At 34.8% G+C, this 15,040-nt stretch overlaps 1 long non-coding RNA gene across 2 annotated transcripts; it reads right to left on the reverse strand.

Annotated features, from left to right (window-relative positions):
* Nucleotides 1-471: 471 nt before the first annotated feature.
* Nucleotides 472-2,199, reverse strand: LOC141379110 (uncharacterized). 2 transcript variants are annotated; one of them, XR_012395097.1, is made up of 6 exons: nt 2,072-2,199; nt 1,729-1,801; nt 1,457-1,544; nt 1,222-1,353; nt 965-1,107; nt 472-778 (listed from the first exon to the last, which is right to left on the reverse strand). It is a non-coding gene; the product is annotated as an uncharacterized lncRNA (long non-coding RNA). The 2 variants fall into 2 exon arrangements; XR_012395098.1 differs by having other exon boundaries at nt 479-778; nt 1,729-1,798; nt 2,072-2,154.
* Between the last annotated feature and the right edge of the window lie 12,841 nt (nt 2,200-15,040).

The following is a 15,040-nucleotide window of genomic DNA, read 5'->3' on the forward strand; positions in this document are numbered from 1 at the left end:
CTAACTGACAGGTGCGTGATGCCAGAAAACACGACGTTGCTTTCAATTAAGATGAACACAGTTTCCATAATTATACTTTATTTATACACAGCAAATTCTGGTCTTTGGAATAAACTCCCTGGGAGTCAAAATCAACTCAATCTGAGTGTACATGCGTGACCATCAAATGTACTCCCATTCAGAGTTAAAATCACTCTGCTTTTGGAGTTGAATTTTAACACATTTTTTTTAGTTAGATTATAACACTTTCTGGAGTTAAAATTGTAATCCTACAAAGAGTACTTTTACATTTGGGTATAATATAAACTCCTTACCAATGTTAAAATGTAACACTTTTTAGAGTTAAAGTGTACTTCAAACAATATATATATATATATATATATATATATATATATATATATATATATATATATATATATATATATATATATATATATATAAAATAACTGAAAATGATTGAACTGATGCAATACTCTTTACTTACTGCTTTTATTCATGCAAATCCACACATTAGATTTAGAATTTCCATCGATGTACACACTTTGAAATTAATTGTCATCACAGCATTAAATCTAACAGCAAAACATTTACAATTAATATATGTTAGCAGCTAGTGCCAACTAAAACCAATGGCTTAGTAAAATTGCATGAGACAATCAACACATTACATTATATAAAATTAACTTCACAGGAATCAAAAGCAGCAAAAAAATATCTTGTCATACTCCTTAATCACAGTCAACTCTGCAGGCTTTGAAGTTAGAATTTGCTCGATTTTCTGAAACGAAGAAAAAAAAAGTATTTAGAAAAATAACCAAAATTAATACTTTTTAACAAAAAAAAAACTTAATCTAATAACTGTGTTTATACTATTTTTTACTTTAAAATGCATTCATTTTGTAACATTATTTTGTAATGTTTACGGTATAATATCTATGTATATGGAAGTTTAAAAAAAACTTACATTTTTTTGGACACTGCCCATTAAAGGTTGAATAATTTGAGATCCAGAATCACTGCTGCTCAAACTGCTTGACACAGACAATGTATCTGTCATACTTGGGGAGGAGGGCACTTCAACAGCCCCTTGCTGCAGGACAGTCAAATCTGATGAAAAAACAACAACAACACGTGTCAGCAAATGGTTCTGAAATGCACACTTTCACTCTGAGTCATGAGACCATTTTTCAAAATCTATAAAAATGTTCTTAAATAACCTACCATCATTAGTGTGGATGACATGTTTCTTTGGTTGTTGCAAGTTCTTGAAATACATCCCCATTGAAATAACAACTCCATGGTCATCTGTGGCTTTTGATGCTGTCTCCTCTGGTATCACAAACTTGTGCTGGACTACAACATAACAACAATGTATAATTTATCAAATAAATTTCAAAATGACTGTTATTATTATTATTATAATTTTTTAAAAATACTCTGTTACACTAAAACTCACCCGCACTGAAAAAATCCAAGAAACAATCTTCTTCCAGTTTAATATATTTTTTCTTGCCTCCAAATTGCACTTTTATCAGCATCGTGGCCTGAAATAAAAAAGATAAATGTTATTTAACAACTTATGTTAGTGTGATTGAAAATGTAATGTAAATATAGCTGAAAACAGCATACTCTCACGGTCACTATTACACATATTACACGAGCAATATTACACATATTAAATCTTACAGACATAAAGCTCTATTGCTGGATAAAAGATAATGACATTACCTCGTTGTGTAAGTTAGCCTATTTGAAATGTGAACAGCAGGTTTCTCCATCTGATCAAGTAGGCCTACCACTTCTTTTTGACAGCAGAACACACATTTTTAGAAACACAGGGGAAGAAAAGATTATTAGCTAGAGTTAGCTTGTTCACATCCACAAAATTTTTTTAAAAACTGCACAAAACAGCCACATTGGAAAAGCTAACATGCTATGCTAAGTTAGCCACATGCAGTCACTAGCCTAACAGTACAAAATGAAACAGCTACAGCAAAACACACTTCTGCTACAAAACATCCAACATTTAGAAAAAGCTTTTTTAATTGTATAACAATGCACTTTTACCTACCTCACAACGAAGAACATAACTCCAGTTCTCATGTGCTGCTCGGCAGAGTTGTGTAATGGCGGACTATCTAAAAATTTAACTCCAGTAAGGAGTTAAAGCACGTTTCTGAACACCAGAGAATGAACTCCAAAATACAACACAGCAAGGGGTATCCCATAACACAAAATTGTGTTAAAGTTTAAAAATAAACTCAAAAAAATTAACTCTTTCACACTTTTTTGCCTAACTCCTAATTTTTCAACTCCAGAAATTAGCTGTGTAGATAAAGGTCTGTGGTTCTGCATACAATGACTTTATCTTGCAGGAGTGTATTGCAGTTTCACTTCAGGAAACATTAATGCCGCTCTCTAGGTCTATTGGAGATGTTCATACATATGCCTGCCTATAGCAAACAAATGTCTCACCTTATAAATGTTGGAGACATACTAGTTACATAAATACACTAAATCGCAATTCAGCAGTGTTTATGTGAGGCGGCGTGCAAGAAGTTTTGTGCACGAACAGAGGAAATCGGCACACAAGCAAAGATATTTGCATGCTCGTATTACATAAATCGATCTCGACATGTAAGACTGGGCTCTCGACATTTCTCCATTTGTCATTGAAATAACGCCATAGGTAGTTGGTAGATTTGCGTAAAAGTCCTGCCGCCTCAGCTGAAAAAAATCCTAGAGTAAGCACTGAATAGCATTCAAAGTTGGTCATGGAATCTTAAGCTGATTTGCTTTTATGTGTGTGAACCAATGGGATGGATTCTTTTTGTTGCATGGGATTTCAGCTTCTACAAGAACCAATGAGGTTTAATATCACTCATCAAGCAGGTACACATTTAGAAATAAAGATACAAGAGCTCTCATTGGGGCAGTATACCTTTTCCCAGTTTGTATCTAAAGGGTCCATATCCTCCTGAGACCCCGCCCATTGACTTGTGTCCTCTGTAGTGGACATTGCGTTTTCATGAATTTTCTTTGAACTTTTTGAGCTACTCTGTCAAGTTCTATTGTACTGTGCAGAGGACATCCTGGGGTTTCTAGCGATATGTCATTTGATTGGCTGGCATGCTAGGAACCACTTCTTACACTGCATTCAATATGGCCGACATACAAAAAAAGCACATTTTTTTGGAAAGAAGAGAGGTATGTAAAATTGAGCTTTTAAAAAAAAAGTGTCAGGAACAATACATTTAGCTTTCAAAGCTGTTAACTTGTTTGTGTTTCAAAATATCATTCTTTTTAAATGTCCTCTATAGTGGACACCAGGACCATCTTAATGTAATTAATGACTGCATGTTGGAGGCAGAACTGAAGCAGAGAGGATTCTTCATAAGATAGTAAAGATAGTAGAGGGAGACTCTAGAGTCTGACAATCAGACAATTAGAGAATTGGAAATAATTAGAGAATGACAATCAGTTGTAAATCGCTTATATGTTTAATTTGTTTTGGATTAACATCACCTCTTTTATTTTATTTTTCTTGTTTTTTTTTTTAGTTCGGCTCTCTTTCAGACTAAACTGTTTCAAGAATTTCAACACAAAAGGAAAAAATGGCTTTTGTTTTGTTTTAGTTACATTAATATTGGATTAATATCCCTTTACAGCCATATACTGTACAGTTTTGTTGTTTGAGTTTGGCGGTCTTTTCGAACTAAAATGGTCCTGTGGTCCAATACAGTGGACATGCTGTAAAATTAAAAATAAAAACAAAATGTAAAAACTCTAAATTGTAAAAATAAAAAATAAAAATAACCCAAAGGATGTAGGAAATCACAGAAAAAAATTAAAGTTTTTCTTTGGGTCTTTGGAGGATATATTAATACCTAAAGCTTACATTCATCATGTTAATCTTACAATATGAAGCAATGACTCTTCTTTAGAGACCTTTAATTAAACCACTTGATTTATATGAAGTTTGTTTAGCTCTTAAAACAAAGATTTATTTATTTTGTTAAAAAAAATTATAAAATTAATTAATTCATTAATTAATTTATTTATTTATTTGTTTGTTTGTTTATTTATTTATTTATTTTGTGTGTTTTTATGAACTTTAAATGGAAGGACAGAAGTCTCTCTGAAGTCACTCAAACTAGTGTCCTTATGTCAACATTTAAAGTTACTTCAATGTGTTGCTATTTTATTGTTTGAAATGTATTTTTTTATGTAGTTATGTTCAGTAGTAGACACAGTCAGTAGGTCTAAGGGTAAAGGTTATATTTTGATAATTGCATGAGCAACTGCCATAATTGTTCAGCTTTATTTTTTCTCTTCAATTAAAGAAAATTTATTTTATTTTTCAAACATAAAGATAAATAATCATTGCATAGGACTATCAAAATAGATGAGACGGGGAAATAACGTCTGCTCAAAATGCATAAAATGAACCAAATTGTTTGCAGATAGCCATGAACTTTCAAACACAGCAATTGTGTATGCGTGAATGTATTTATTTGTTTGTGAGTTTGTTTGTTTGTTTGTTTTAGAGCATTTTTAACATTTAGGTTTGTGTGAATAAACAGTGAATATGGTGCATTAGGTATACATCAATGTTTTCTGACAACACTACAGAATTCAATCTTTGAAAAGAGAAATAGGGTGCTCTGAGACTGACATGCTGTGTGTCACTGTGACAGATAGAGAGAATGTGCATATGTGTGTGTGAAAGAGATTTAGAGATGGGAGGGGGGTGTAGATGTAGTCTATTAAACGCCTATTGATCACACTTCACACGATGGTTCTTCTGTGTAGCTCCTCTTCTTCAGATGGAGTTTGCATGTAACTTACTGAAGTTGTCACTCTAGGCCAACATATTTACTTTCTACTAAAGCATTAATGCCAACGCACTTACACACACAGGCTTTTTTTTTTTTTATGTAGTCTACTCAGACTGAAGTTACACTGTAACAAAAATTAGAAAAGACTATGGCAGGGTGACAGTATGCTTAGTGTAGAATGTTAAAATTATTTAATATTATTTGAATTATTCGAATAATATTTGATTATATGAGTATTTGTTGTGCTCTGAAATGGCTGATACATATGTTAGTATAAAATATGGGACGACGGTTTATCATCTTTCCGCGCAATTCTCCTGTTGTCCAGACGGTGGCGCTTGAATTCAGCATGTGATGTTTCCTTCAAATCATTTTCATTTCTCCATTCAGAGTGCTTGAACGTATACTACCAACAGCTGTTTTGTAAATAAGTCAGAATGTGCGATTTTAAAAAGTTTGTAATTGTTTAATGTAAAATATTTTATTAGTGGAGATTGGCACAGTTTTAGTTCCTTGTCATTGTCTTAGATTCAGATTCAAAACAAGCTCATAATAAATCAGACACAGTTTTTGTCAGAGAATATTTCACAATTTTTGTTAACTAACAAACATTTGCCTGGTATATATTTTATAATATGGTTAATTTAGAATAAATTGAATAGTGTTTTACAACATTTTACCATATTAGAAGCTTAATTACACTTTGCTGCTTAGGTTTCTTCAAAGTTGTAAATTATTATAGAAGTGTTTTACAAACTTATAAAATTTATACTATTAATGTTGGATTAAAATTGATTATATGTACATGTGTAGAAATCAACAATAAAGAATACTAGACAAAAGTATGTACAGTATTTAAACTTCTACCAACTAACATCCTTCTCCACCTATATAGAATTTTTTGTAGTTTTTATTAGTGTTATTAATATATATATATTTTTTCTTTTCTTTTTTTTCTCTCTCTCTCTCTCTAAATGCATGCCCCATACTTTTTTAATAACTACATATTTTTTTGGAGTTTATATTTCTACCCTACTTCTCCATGTAACAAAATAGTTTTTAGTTTTATGGTTTTAATATTTACGGTACATACATGTACACATCCATATATACATCTGTCCTTGCATATAAACAAATAATGGAAGAAAAAAACTTAAATAAAAATAAATAAATAAACTTTATATAACTAAAATCAAATACACTGACTTGGACAGAATGGTTGGTAACCTTCAGTTTTGCCCTGAGCAATTTCATTAGTTTGTGTTTTTAATGCAGTTAAACCACAATATAAAAAGTTTTCAGTAGTTTATTTTCTGTAATTTTTTTTATTAAACACTAGCTTTTTTCAGTTTCATTTCCAATGACCACTAGTTTCTTGTTTTATCAAAGGAAGGGTATCAACAAATTTGTCCACGTCTGTATATGCAGTGCATCCCGAAATTATTCATAGCGCTTCTCTTTCTTCACATTCTTTTATGTTATAGCCTTATTCTAAAATGGATTATATTCATTTCTTTATATTCTCAAAATTCTACACACAATACCCCATAATGACAAGGTGATAAAAAGATTTTTGGAAATTGTTGCCAAATCATTAAAAATAAACCTGGAAAATCACATGTACATCAGTATTCACAGCCTTTGCTCAATACTTTGTTGATGCACCTTTGGCAGCAATTACAGCCTCAAGTCTTTTTGTATATGATGCCACAGGTCTTTGGGAATTTGTGCCCTTTCAAGCTCTATCAGGTTGCATGGGACGCGACAGTGTACAGCCATTTTCAGACCTCTCCTGAGATGTTCAATAGGTTTTGGGTCTGGGGTCTGGCTGGGCCACTCAAGGACATTCACAAAGTTATTGTGAAGCCACTCCGTTGATATTTTGGCAGTGTGCTTTGGGTCATTGTCCTGCTGGAAGATGAACTGTCACCCCAGTCAAGAGCACTCTGAAGCATGTTTTCATTCAGGATGTCTCTGTACATTGCTGCATTCTAGTTACTGCTGCTGAAAAGCCAGCTCTTGGAGTCCTGGTGGTTCCAAACATCTTCCACTTACAGATGATGAAGGCCACTGTGCTCATTGGAAATTTCAGAGCAGCAGAAATTTTTCTGTAACCTTCTCCAGCCTTGTGCCTCGAGACAATACTGTCTTGGAGGTCTTAAGATAATTCCTTTGTCTTCATGCTAGGTTTGTGCTTTGACATGCACTGTCAACCCTTGGACCTTATATAGCCAGGTGTATGCCTTTTCAAATCATGTCCAATCAACTGAATTTACCACAGGTGAACTCCAATTAAGCTGCTGAAACATCTCAAGAATGATCAGTGGTAACAGAATGTACCTGAGCTCAATTTAGAGCTTCATGACAAAGGCTGTGAATACTTATGTACATAAAACTTTTTTTATTTTTAATACATTTACAACAATTTAAAAAAATATTTTTTCACATTGTCATTATGGGGTACTGTGTGTAGAATTTTGAGGAAATAAATTAATTGAATCAATTTTTTGAATAAGGCTGTAACATAAAGTAATGTGGAAAAAGGGAAGTGCTATGAATACTTTCTGGATGCATTGTATATCATATTATTCTATCTTTAAGCTTCCATTAAGGTTTCATTTTAGTTTTAGCTAACTTTAGTTTATAAACTGTATGTTGTTCACAATTTGTTAACATTTATTTTATTCCAAGTAAGAAAAAATGGGTTTAGTTATAGTAACTTTGTTGAACCTTATAAGATGACAGAGCAAAACTAGCCTAAAGCTAAAGATAGAGAGAGAGGAGAGAGAGAGAGGAGAGAGAGAGAGAGAGAGAGAGAGAGAGAGAAAGAGAATGCGGGACAGACTTTAGACTTTAGGTAGTAAAAGAGGCTAAAACGTTTTTCAGCTAACATTGGTCCCAGTGGAGGATGGATTGACTGTGGGTGAATAATACATGGCTGGTGAGGGAGTAATGAAGTGGAAGTGATGGGGAGGAATACGCTGCTCTCAGCGGGACAGGGAAATGCATACTTTAAAGAGCTCCAGCTCTCTCTGTGGCACTGGCCTGGAAAACAAGCCAAGCAGATGCACGTTGACTTCCCTCAGCCGTTCCTCTGGAGCTCCATACGCCTCTAACTTCACTGTTTCACCATCAGCCTGATCTGCTGCTTTAGTGAGAATCACCTTGACACTGAACTTATCATGAAGCTAAACAAAGATGATGGATATTCAGACAGTGATGAGATCTAGTCATGTAGCAGATCGCCGATAAGTGCTCTAGAGTGCATTGCAAGGTCTGAAGTTGAAAATTCTGCTTCAGATTATACTATCAAAGAATTTCAAGCAAGTTTGAGTTGTGTTTTTAACCTATAAAGCTGAATAATTCATGGATTCTTTAGGTATAGAATGCATTGGTAATATTGTAACTCTGTGTTATGATTTGCATTTCACTGAATGTTTCACTGAATGGAGATGACCAAACTTCTACTCAATTGGTTGGTTCACCCAAAAATGAAAATTTCCTCATAATTTATTGCAATGCATCTTAGATGTATATGACTTTCTTCTTTCAGTTGAATTCAATCTGGGTTTTTAATGCATCACTGTTTTAAATAGTGCGGTTCAGTGTTTTATACACATAAATACTGGTGTATAAATGTTCATTACTAACCTTTCTGTATGAACAGGATTTGATTATAACTGCAGGTCAATAAGAAATAGCCTACTACTGAAATGTTTGTGATTACATAAAATAAATAAATAAATGCAACAAATATTAACACAAACATTCCCTAACAGTCTCCAATATATTACCAATTACAAAAAAACAACAAGCAACATAGAGCCTACAGTCAGTGCAAACTGACAGTATGTCATGGCAGTATGTTCATGTTTTAGGTTGCTGAAAGAATCATTTGCTCCTTTGTTTTTCGGTTTCTCTTTTGTTTTTTCGTGCTTTACTCTTGAGTTTGTCTATTTCTAAAAGAATTGGATGTCAGAAGCACTTCAATATTCATGTGCATGCTATTTTTATCAGCTCAAAAAGTTTGTTATTTCAAATATAGATTACATATATAAACTACTGGGCACGGAGTGAATTCTGCTGTTCTTCTTGGTTTTGTGGCTGTTCATCAAAAGGACAACAAGGTTTGTTTGAGCTCGAGTTGATCATGGCTCGTTATTATATGTATATATTATTACGGTGTAATGTCTCGGCTGTGTTTTTAAAAATGGCAGTTTATTTTGTTTTCATTCTCGTGGCTTGTTGCACGAGAGAGTGACGTATCTCTGTAAACCAATAGCGTTCAGTTGTGCATCTAGCACTGCCTTTTGGTACCCTTTTGTTGTGCTTGGTACCCTTTGCAAAGGGTACCCAAAAAGTGGTACGATACGATTTGCTTTTAGGTACCTTTTGACAGTGGAAATGGCCAACCTGTGCTGTACTGTATCACTCAGTGGAAACTGGCCATCCAATCATAATAAAAAAGGCTTTACATGGCTCGAATTGTGAATATGTGCTTGTTTGGAAAAGTAGTGATAAATAGAAAATAGATAAATTAGTTATGCAGGAAAATGAAATTTGGGCTGAAACTGAAACCTGAAATTCTTGATGTTCTTGTCCAAAAACCGAAAATGCTTTGTAATAATTATAAATTATATTATTAAATGATTTTATTAAAAAAAGTTAAACTTTTCAAATTTTATTTAATTACTTAAAATATGCTGTTTTAAAGTGTAAATGAAATGGAAGATTGTCCTTTTTTTCCCATATGGTGCTGCACATACATCCAATTAAAACGATTTTAAAATGAGAAAAAAAGGTAATTGGCGGTGATTTTGTACTTTAGGAAACGATTGTATGGTTGGCAGCTGGGTGTTGCTACCAAAACAAAAGGAAGATTGACGAAAAGACTAAAGCAGGGAAGAAACAAGACCTGATAGCCCTGCCCTAAAGCCATTCCATGTAACCAGAAGTGAAAAAAGGTGTTTTGAGGGGAAGGAAAGGTTAGGGAATTTGATAAATGATTGACAGTAAAAATGACAGTGAATGAGTCCAGAGGTATCATTTTACCAGTCTTGCCATGACACAGTACAGCTATCACAAGTAGATTCACTATATAGAAATATCCTGGCTGTTGTACTGTCAAAAGTGCCACATTTGGTGCATACTTAAAAATGTATAACTGTAAAATCTGTATAAACAGCTTTGCTTAACTTTCAGAAGGTACAGCTGGCTTCTTCTTCTTTAGAGGTGCATTTTTTGTTCATTTAGCACCACCAGTAGGACAGGAGTGTTGCGCATGTGCACAAAATACCTGTCACATTTAAAAAAAAGTCTCTTCTTGAATTATTTCAAAATTCTTCAATATTTTTCTTTGCAGATCCTCATTTTGTACTTTTCTATATCTAATTTGTGACACTATTTATGCATCCAGCGTCAAGCTTCACTGGATTCCAGGCCAGCTGGTGGTGCTTAAAGGACCAAAATATTAAGAAGGCAGCAATCTCTCACAGAAGTTATGGAAAATAGTTTATGAAGTTTTAAATGTGGATATATTTCTTATAAAAGTGCTCAGAAAGGCATCGTTACAAGTAGGGGTGTCAAAATTAATTGTTTCTTCAGTGTACGCGATGCAGACGCGGACAATTCTGTATCAATTCAGTAATAATCATAACCGGTTATTATGCACTGATGTCATTTATCTCCTATGCGCTCTGTCACGAGGGAGGTGAGCACGAGTATTTACAACACTCCGGCAACTCAGGGCCGGCCCGTGGCATAGGCACCATAGGCATATGCTAAGGGCGCTGTACATCCAGGGGGGTGCCAGAAATGAGCGCGGTTCAGTTGGTTTTGTTTTCGATTTTCCTGACACACATTCAGTTATAGACGGCAATAACTCAAAAACCTTTTACCCTAAAAAGATCTTAAGTGTGTTTCCTACAAAAAGACAAAGCTGGTTATGTTTCACAGCTGTCTTTCTTGACATTACGAGCACTGCTCCGTTTAAGCCCTCGCAATATGTGTTTAGCCGGGAGAGCTCGCGCTGAGAGGAGCTCTCAGTAAGGGACCGTCGGAAAAGTGCTTCTTGTGTCACAGTGTATCTGTGTGTTTATACAGACAGCTTGTTATAGCCTCCCCCCTAAAATATAACACTATATATAGAAAGCATCGTCAATGCACCGTGATGCACCGAGATATCGAATTGAACCGAATCGAAGGCATGATAATCGTAACCGAATCGAACCGTGAGACCAGTATAGGTTCACACCTCTAGTTACCAGAAAACTTTGTTCATTCCTAGAGACATGTAAGGCATTTATTATTTATTTTTTATCAATGGATGCACTTTATTGGAATTGTTTCAGACTGTTCAAGAATATACCTACCTGTTGCCATATTTTATTTGAACTTTTGGAACAGATTGGATTCAATTCAAATTAGAAAGTCATATATGCTAACATACCTTGAAGGTGAGTAAATGGCCTTTCATTTTTAGGTGAACTAACCCGTAAACTTATATTGCAATCTCTCACCCAACCAACTAAATGAGCTGAAGCAAAGTGAATGCTTTTCATTACTCATTATATTTCAGAAAGTCTAACAATATTATCATGTATGGCCATTTCAATGGATTTCTTGGTTTTACGTTTACAAATTTATTACATAAACTCACTTTTCTGCAGTATAATGTGCTCAAGGTACATTTGATGATTTCACAGACTGTCTAAAAAAAGCTTTTTACTGGATTTTAAAATGACTTACTGATCCAATACACTGAATGGCAAATTGCATATTGGGGTGAAAGCCACAAGATATTATCAATACTTAAATCAATAAGAAATTATTTAACATAACACAGAAAACATTTATTTGAACATTCCAGTATGATCGATCAATCAATCAATCAATCAATCAATCAATCAATCAACCAGTCAATCAATCAATCAATCAATCAATCAATCAATCAATCACTCAGTCAGTCAATCAATCAGTGCCATTTTGCACATTTGATTTGAAACCAAAAGTGCACATCTTATGTTAAATGTTATTTGTTACAAATCAGTTACCTTATAAAGAAGATGTTTTAATTTTAAAAGAGATTCCAAGGTATTTCAAAGGTATTTCAAAGAACACACTATCAATACGTTGTAATAACTTTTAGAATTGATTAGCTATAAAATTGGCATGAAGTAATGATAAATACATATACACTACATATGTTTCAGTTAAGCACATATAACTACATCACTGCTTTACTCAAATCCACAAAAAACATTCCCTAGACAACATGTGTACATGAGGATTTCCTCCTCCAGAGAAGACTTACAGCTCTTTTGCCATTTTGAGCTCTTGGACATTCCACTCTAGACTTCCTGTAGTGTAAACGGCATGATTCAATGGATATTTGATGGTGTGTAAACTCTTGTATTTATGTTATCATGGCTCATTTAATTTAATATGGATAATTTCAGTGGAATCAAACAAAATATGGCACAATGTTAATGAACTAATTTAGTAGAATGATTCAAACTTCATGACATATAGAAAGTGCTGTTCAGGATAAGCTGACACGTTAGGCTGAATTGGGAGCTCCAGCAGTACAGAAGAGAAAGATATGGCAGTTTATGATAAGCCAATTTATTAGAATGCATCTAACCTTATAGTTCACGTTAGTGACGTCCATTTGTCAAAACATTTTTTTTCTATCCAGTGCTACAGTGAAAGAGAGTCATTTAGGATGAAAAAAAACACACTATATTTGCTTCATTAAAAAAAGAACAGTTTGATGAATGTTCCCATCTTATAAGAATTGTTTGTATCATTTTACAGAGTGAACCAGTCTTTCCAGTCATTATGAAAGGGTGGTTTATGACAAATTGATTCAATAGAATGAATCAGACTTTACAGTGATTATGATAGAAAGTAGTTTGTGATGAACCGATTCCGCAGAATGAATCAGAGTGAATCAGACTTTCCATTTATTATTACGAGAGTGGTTTAAGACAAACTGATTCAACAGAATGACTCAGATTTCAAGCGATTATAAAACAGACCAGTTCATGGCAAACAAATTCAACAAGGTTTTGAAGTTTTCAGTGTAATAAATGTTTGTTATTTACTCCAAAACACACATGCCCATAAAACAGGTTGAAGGTCAGGTTTAAAAATGGAAGTTATCTTAGGAGTTTAGACACACAGTAATTTCTCCATTGATCTCATCAACTGTTTTAACACTTGCTGAGCTTCTCTTGAAGCAGTGTTTCTTTACTCAGTGCTCTGATGTACTTAAAATGTAGTCAAAACTAAGACTATTTCTGATTTTGAAGTTCTTTTTAGACGTTCAAAGCAGCCTGCCAATGCTTTAAAAAGCTTCAATCTGCATGCAATAGTTTGGGTGGTACGCTTCTTTGGGGCTTCTCCACACCATAACTCTCCCAGATGTGGGAAAAACAGTGAATGTGGACTCATCAGAGAACAATACATGTTTTACTTTTACCACAGCCCAAGATTTTCTCTGCTAGCACCATTGAAACTGAAGTTTGGCATTGGCACGAATGACCAAAGGCTTGGTTATTGCAGTCCGGCCACGTATTGACCCGGTGGAGCTCCCAACGAACAGTTTTGGTGGAAACAGGAGAGTTGAGGTGCACATTTAATTCAACGAGTTGGGCAGCTGTTGTTTTATGTTTTTTAGTACAATCTGGGTTAGCACCTGGACATACCTTTCAGACAGCTTTACAAAGCCAACAAGACGCACATCAACAATTTGTCCTCTTTTGAACTCTGATATGTCACCCATAATGTTGTATGCATTGCAGTATTTTGAACAAAACTGTGCTATTACTCTGCTAATTAAGCCTTCACACTCTGCTCGTACTGGTGGAATGTGCAACCAAGAAGATTGGCCATCAGGCTGGTCAAAGTTAGACATAAAACCTCCAACACTAAATTGACCAGTGTTTCAGTTTCATTGTGCAACCTCTGTATATTTAAGAATGTTTTTAGTTTATTCAATACACCTATACAGCATGTCTTTGGACTGTGGGAGAAACCCGGAGCACCCAGCAGAACATGCAAACATGCAGACCTTTTTGCTAGGAGGCGACAGTGCAAACCACTGAGCCACCATGCCATCTCTATGTCAATAGTTACAGATTTATATAATTTTTTTTTTTCATTTTGTGCTCATGAAAACAAAACATAAAATGGGTTTAGATCAAGTCAAAGTTGAATAAATAATGAGATAATGTTTAAAGAAATATAAACACAACATACTTGAATGTGTACCAAATTGCAGTTTGTCCACAACATTATTATCAGATGCTTTCTTAACTGCGTTTTTTTTACCTCCGTAATTTTAGTTGTATGCTTATTTTGTTATTAAAAGAAAAAGGCAAAGAGTCATACCACGGAACAGGTATTTCTTTTTGCCCATATATGAAGACTTCCCTGTGAGTATATCTGGGCCTTTAGTCTCCAGCAATAAGCTACAGTTGAGTTCTTCCCTGCTTGTGTCTGTCAGAGAGGGTTCCTGTGTAGAGAGGGAATGAAGTGTCAGAGATCACTTGACGGAGGTCCCCGAGGTGCAGCTCTTCAGGGCTAAAGTGTGTGAGAAGAGAGTCAAGTCCCTTTCCATTTCCTGTCCTCCCCCTCCAACCCTCCATTTTCTGCCTGGATGAACCAATAGTCTGCCTGAGAGCATGCAGCAGGTCCCACCTGGACCATCCCCAACCAAAAAAGCACAAGAGCGAGCGGAGCAGAGACAGAGATGGAAAGCGAAAAAGGTTTTGGAAACTGCTAAGTGTTATAAAAATTGAAAGATGGAGAGTGGAAGGAAGTGGCCGGAGGTTAGAGGTCAATCGTGTGGAGATACATACCTTCCTTGTTTTTGAAGGTAAGCTGGTTTCAGACTGTCAGCGTCCCCGGGGACTGAAGAGAGAGTGTTCACTCACATGAATGACATTTAATTTGTTTCGTGAAAAGAGTGCTCATATATTGAACAAGCCCTGTTGTCTGTGTTTGGGGTTTGGAATGGAAATAAAGCTTTTGCTTGTGTGCTGCTTCTCCAGTCCGACAAAAAAAAAAAAAAAAAAACCTGTCAGTCAAAGGACTGGCAATTTGTATTTGCCTGTAACGGCGAATGATGGTCTTCTCATCTTTGTAAACACTCCCGTTTCCACACATTCATCTTCCGCCGCCTCAATCATTGAGACAAA

This window comes from Danio rerio, chromosome 19, assembly GCF_049306965.1.
Source record: "Danio rerio strain Tuebingen ecotype United States chromosome 19, GRCz12tu, whole genome shotgun sequence".
Lineage (NCBI taxonomy): Eukaryota > Metazoa > Chordata > Actinopteri > Cypriniformes > Danionidae > Danio > Danio rerio.